At 47.4% G+C, this 6,323-nt stretch overlaps 1 non-coding gene across 1 annotated transcript; it reads right to left on the bottom strand.

The window, feature by feature from the left end:
• Positions 1–1,212: 1,212 nt before the first annotated feature.
• On the bottom strand, positions 1,213–1,302 carry trnar-ucg (transfer RNA arginine (anticodon UCG)). Its single transcript is given in 2 exon segments — positions 1,213–1,248; positions 1,266–1,302. It is a non-coding gene; the product is annotated as a tRNA-Arg (tRNA).
• Between the last annotated feature and the right edge of the window lie 5,021 nt (positions 1,303–6,323).

Here is a 6,323-nt window from a genome sequence, read left to right as displayed (position 1 = left end):
TGGGATTTCTTACGTGTCCCAAACTTTAGTTCAGGCCTCTGCATTCCCAATCCAGTGACATAATCTTTCATCCCTCTGGACATAAAACAGTTGATTCAGCTCATTGTTAACATCTTGGGCCAGTGGGCCTATGAATGGCAAATGGTGTTTAATTTGGATAAATGTGTGGAGATGCATTTTGGTTGATCCAATCAGAGCTGGACTCGTTCAATTAATAGTAAGGAGTTGGGTACAGTTATAGAACAAAAAGATCAAGGAGTGTACAGGTCCATAGCTCCTTGAAGATAGAGTCGTAGTCGGACAAAATGGTGAAGAATGCATTCAGAATGCTAGGTTTTATTGGTCAGAATATTGAATACAGGAGTTGGGACGTCTTGTTGAAGTTGTACAAGACATTGGTAAGACCACACACGGTATGCTGTGTTCAGTTATGGTCACCCTACTATAGGAAGGATAATGTTAACCTAGAAAGAGTTCAGAAGCAATTTACGAGGATGCTACCAGGACTTGATAGTCTGCGTTATAAGGAGAGGCTGGATAGGCTGGGACTTTTCCCCCTGTAGCTTGAGAGGCTTACGGGTGATCTTACAGCGATCTATAAAATAATGAGGAGCATAGATAAGGTAGGTAGTCGACACATTTCCCCAAAGGTAGATGTGTCTCGAACTAGAGGGCATTTGTAGGAGGTGAGAGGGGAGAGATACTAAATAGACCAGGCAGGAAATTTCTTCACGCTGAGGGTGGTGAGTATCTGGGACGGGCTGCCAGAGGCAGGGGCGTGTACAATTTAATCTTTAAAAAATCAGTTGGACAGTTACATGGGCAGGGTGGATAAGAGAGGGCCAAACACGGGCAAGTGGGACTAGCTTAGTGATAGAGACTGGGCGGCATGATCAAGCTGGGCCGAACGGCCTGTTTTCATGCTGTAAACATCTATGACTCCATCGATCTTCCTGAGGACATTCGAATTTCCTCCACAGAATTGTTTTGAACCGATTGATACATAATAATTTATTCTACACTTTATCTAAATTAGACAGATATTCTGGATTCATTAGGGGCTAAACAAAATATGAGAGACAATTGAATGAACAAAGTTACAAGAAATTACATTCCAAAAAACCACAACAGTGTTTGGATGGACAGGTGGAAGTTTCAGCTGAGGAGGGAAAACTCGGCAGTCAGCAAGTTCCACCGGATTTCTGTATAAAACGACCGCGGCAGGACTCGAACCTGCAATCTTCTGATATCATCACTGAAACTCACCGAAGTCAGACGCCTTATCCATTAGGCCACGCGGCCACTGGTTATCATACGTGAGCTGATGTTTATCTCTTGTGAATAAATACTGCGATTCTGTGTGTTTCATTTCTATTGTTTGGTGATCCGCTGTTTCCCAGATCCCAGAAAATACAAGGGAAAGCTCCAGCTGCCGGACATGGTCATTTTCAAAGTGGAAAAGCCCTTCACTCTGTGAGCTGTGAAGATTCATGGAGGCTCGGGGACTCTCAGGCCGGCCAGGGCTCTTCATCCGGCTCCATTCACAGGAAATGTGACTTCAGTTTCCGCAATAACATCCGCTCTCTCTGAAACCCCCAAACTGAAAATCAGTCTCACCGTTAAGGTGAAGACTGCGGACTGCGGTTCCCGCCCCTGCTGTTTAATTCAGATCACTATAACTGTGTACATTGAGCAGAAAGAAATTGCAGTTGTTTGTAAACATTTCTTACTGAACTCACTGTCATTCTGCATTAACAGGACGAGTTTGAGTCTCGTGATATTTGATCCGATATTAAACCTTGCAAAAATATAAACTGAGCAGGTAAATCAGAAATATCCGGAAAAGATTATTTGAATTGCGCTTTTGAACGGAGTCATTTCAAAAACATTCCAACACAGAGAGAAATTCCTGGAACCAGCTGCAGAAAATCTCCGGGAGCCTGACGTGATTTGGACGCAACCTTCTGATGTGGAGTCAGACGCGCTACCTGAGCGCCAGAAGCCCAAGTTCTAATAACTGAACCTTTCTCCTCAGAGATTTATTTTTTATTTATACTTTGACGGTACACTGTAAATCAGCACCTGTGCGAAAGAAACACAAAGAAGTCTGATTGAGGGATACGAAAGGGCCCTGAAGTAAAGCAGCTGTACCACGTGGTTAAGGTGATGCACAATAATCCATTGTGCTCTGTACACGTGGCTTCATATCCCATCCTCGTCTGTAACGTGTCTGTTGTGTCTCTGGTTAACTTGATGTGGGTGAAGTGAAAATGCTGTGATTTTTAGCTTTTGTTTGAGGGCTTGGGTGGTGAATAGTCAAACACTGTCCATACTGAAAGCACATTCATCATGGCCGGAAACTTCCACAAGGCCAACCTCAAGAGTGTACTGCCAAAATTCCACCAGCACATCTCCTGTCCCACCAGGGGAGAGAACACGATTGACCACTGCTCCTCAAAAATCAAGGGCACCTACCGTTCCATCCCGTGGCCGCACTTTGGAAAATCAGACCATAGGACGGTGCTCCTTCTCCCGGCATACAAGCAGAAACTTAAGTGGGAGAATCCAGCTAAGAAGGTCGTGCAGTGCTGGTCGAGGAAGCAGAAGAGCTCTGACGTGACTGCTTGGAGACAGTGGACTGGTCCATATTTAAGAACTCAGCGACTAACTGAAATGAGTATGTCACCACTATCACAGACTTCATCAGCAAATGTGTGGACGACTGCGTGCCAAAGAAAGCAGTACGTACGTTTCCCAACCAGAAACTGTCATGTTGGGTGTTGCGATACACAAATGAACCAACACGGGTGTAGATGGTACAACTCTGTTTTATTATTCTGTGCAATAATAACTGTTAACTTCTGGCTGTGGTTCGTACTTCAACAGCTAACCTGTGGACCCAGCCCTAGCACTATCTTAGTGAGGCACTCAGCACATGGTGTATGTCTGAGTGGCACGCTGTCAGCTCTGTGCTCTGAGCTATCTCCTGGTGGAATGAGCGGGAACTGTGGTGTGCCCTGTTTTATAGCGCGTGTGCCCTCACTGGTGATTCGCTGCGATGTTGTGTGTGTGTTGGTTGGTCCAACTACCTGTCCATCAGTATGTGTGTGTGATTGCACCATAACACCATAAGACAGAGGAGTGGAAGTAAGGCCATTCGGCCCATCGAGTCCTCCACCATTCAATCATGGCTGATTTCAACTCAATTTACCCACTCTCGCTCCATAGCCCTTAATTCCTCGAGAAATCAAGAATTTATCAACTTCTGTCTTAAAGACACTCAACGTCCCGGCTCACCGCCCTCTGTGGCAATGAATGCCACAGACCCACCACTCTCTGGCTGAAGAAATTTCTCCTCATCTCTGTTCTAAAGTGACTCCCTTTTATTCTAAGGCTGTGCCCCCGGGTCCTAGTCTCCCCTGCTAATGTAAACAACTTCCCTACGTCCACCCTATGTAAGCCATTCATTATCTTGTAAGTTTCTATTAGATCTCCGCTCAACCTCCTAAACTCCAGTGAATATAATCCCAGGATCCTCAGATGTTCATCGTATGTTACGCCTCCCACTCCTGGGATCACCCGTGTGAATCTCCACTGGACCCGCTCCACTGCCAGTATGTCCTTCCTGAGGTGTGGGGCCCAAAATTGCTCACAGAAGACTAAATGGGGACTAACTAGTGCTTTATAAAGCTTCAGAAGTACATCCCTGCTTTTATACTCCAAGCCTCTTGAGATAAATGACAACATTGCATTTGCTTTCTTAATTACGAACTCAACCTGCAAATTTACCTTCAGAGAATATGTTATGATATGTTAATGTGGATATCATGACATCCCCCCTTTTCACATGGAAATGTGCCTACATGGTAATAAATATTGGTGTGTACTGAGTGCATATGAATATGTGTGTGCAATATTTACAACATGTACATGAGGCTAAACTATATACATCGGAAGGTGTCAGGTGCAACAGAGCAACGAGGTTGTAGCACAAACAAAACAAGTGCAATCATCAAATATCGAAACAGAACTTCTGGAACAACAAGAAAGAAACACGTTAACAGTATTGCAAAACAATTCAGTGAGTCCAATGTGCAAACGGGCTCATAAGTCCAGTCTATTAGGTGGGCGACGGATTTGGGTTGGCCGTTAGGATGGCACACCATTCATCGCCCGGATTAATGCTGTGCACTGGCATCGGCTGGTGGGTCCGACTTGGGGACATCCAGTTCTTGTTTATTACCGCAACACAAAAGGGTTCCCGGTCGTCGGTATCACCGGTCTGCACGTCGTCAGGGTATGATTCGGTGTATGGGGGCTAAATGGCCCGCACGTCCCTGCGAGGCTCGCGGAATTGCAGAGAGTTGGCACGTTGAGATGCTCGACAGCAGGCAGCGTAGTGGCCCATCCTGCTGCAGCAGAGGCATTGTCGCGCTTTGGCTGGACATTGCCGCTTTAAGTGTGCGAATCCACAGTTGCCGCACATCGTGACATCATGGCGTTCGTCGCACCACCGTGCATACATGGTGCGGTCCTGCATAGAGCATGCCTGCGCATCCCGTCTCTCTGTGTCGATGTCCCCTCGTTTGGCGTGTACAAGCGCGGGAGGCCTCGGAAAGCGCGCAAAATAGCCGCCCTCGTCCGGGCCGCGGGCCGGGAGGAACTCAATCGACTGGACCTGCTCGGCCTCGTAGGACAGGAGCCCTGCCGATTCGGCCGCCTGGAATTTGGAGTACCGGCTGGTTGCGTCTTCGTGGAGGACACAGGTCTCGATGGCGGTGGCTAGGGTGAGGCGCTTCATGTTGAGGAGCCGCTGGCGGAGGGTGTCCGAGGTGACCCCAAAAACTATCTGATCCCGAATCATGGAGTCGGAGGTGGCCTCATAGCCGCAGGACTGCGCGAGGACATGGAGATATGTCAAATAAGACTGAAAAGGCTCATCCATACCCTGCAGGCGCTGCTGGAAGAGCTACTTCTTGAAGCTCTCATTTACTTCCACGCTGAAGTGTTGCTCAAATTTTAGAAGGACCGTCTTGTACTTCGTCTTGTCCTCGCCTTCCGTGAATGCCAGAGAGTAGTAGATGTGGATGGCGTGTTGCTCTGCCGTGGAGAGGAGGAGGGCGATCTTCCTGGTGTCCGATGCATTCTCCCTGCCTGTGGCTTCTAGGAAGAGTTGGAAGCTCTGTTTAAACAGCTTCCAGTTGACGCCAAGATTTCCAGCGATCCGGAATATGAAGGTTCCAGCGATACGATGTGGCGGGATGATGGTTTCAATGGCGCAGGATGGCGGGTTTCTGAAGAGGTGCAGGTAGGTCTCACAGTTGCTGGCGAGTATCCAGACCTGGTATCATGTCGTGTTCGGTGTTCCGATAAACAAACAAACCAACATGGTTGTAGATGGTACAACTCTGTTTTATTATTCTGTACAATAATAACTATTAACTTCTGGCTGTGGTTCGTACTTCACCAGCAAACCTGTGGATCCAGCCCAACACTATCTTAGTGAGACACTCAGCACATGGTGTATGTCTGAGTGGCACGCTGCGAGCTCTGTGCTCTCTCCTGGTAGACTGAGCGGGAACTGTAGTGTTCCCTGTTTTATAGTGCGTGTGCTCTCAGTGCTGATTGGCTGCGATGTTGTGTGTGTGTTGGTTGGTCCATCTACCTGCCCATCAGTGTTTGTGTGTTATTGCACCAAGATATGTTAATGAGGATATCATGACAGAAACCATGGCTTAATCGGGAGAGTGACTCCCTACAGAAGGACAGGTCTGAGGTGTTCAAGTCAGGCGGCCCTGACCTATACAATAAATCCAGGTACAACCTCGGTAAAGCCACCCGGTATGCCAAGAGAGAATATCAGACCAAGCTAGAGTCACAGCCTAGCGTTACAGACTCTCGTCGGTTGTGGCAAGGTTTAAACAACATAACGGGCTACAAAGAGACGCCGAGCAGCGTCTCCAGCAGCAGAGCACCCCTCTCCGATGAACTCAATGCATTCTATGCTTGCTTCAAGCAGGAAACCATTGATCCGCTGTTGAGTGCCCCCAACAGCCCAAAAAACACTCATACCCACCGATACTGAATTAATCCCACTTTTCCCAAACAGTAATTGTGATTGGTAGATACAGAAAGATTTCCACACTGATATTCGGCACAAATATCTGACAGAGACTGGATTCCACCCTCACGTGCAGTACCAGTCATTGACTGATAATGAATAAATCTATGAGGAGACAGGTTCAGTGACCAGTACTTGAGTGTATCGCGCAACGGTAGCGCGTCTGACTCCAGATCAGAAGGTTGCTTGATACGAAAGAGAA

Source organism: Scyliorhinus torazame, chromosome 24 (assembly GCF_047496885.1).
Source record: "Scyliorhinus torazame isolate Kashiwa2021f chromosome 24, sScyTor2.1, whole genome shotgun sequence".
NCBI lineage: Eukaryota > Metazoa > Chordata > Chondrichthyes > Carcharhiniformes > Scyliorhinidae > Scyliorhinus > Scyliorhinus torazame.
The sequence above is the reverse complement of the archived record's forward strand: the minus strand, read 5'-3'. Positions and strand labels throughout refer to the sequence as shown.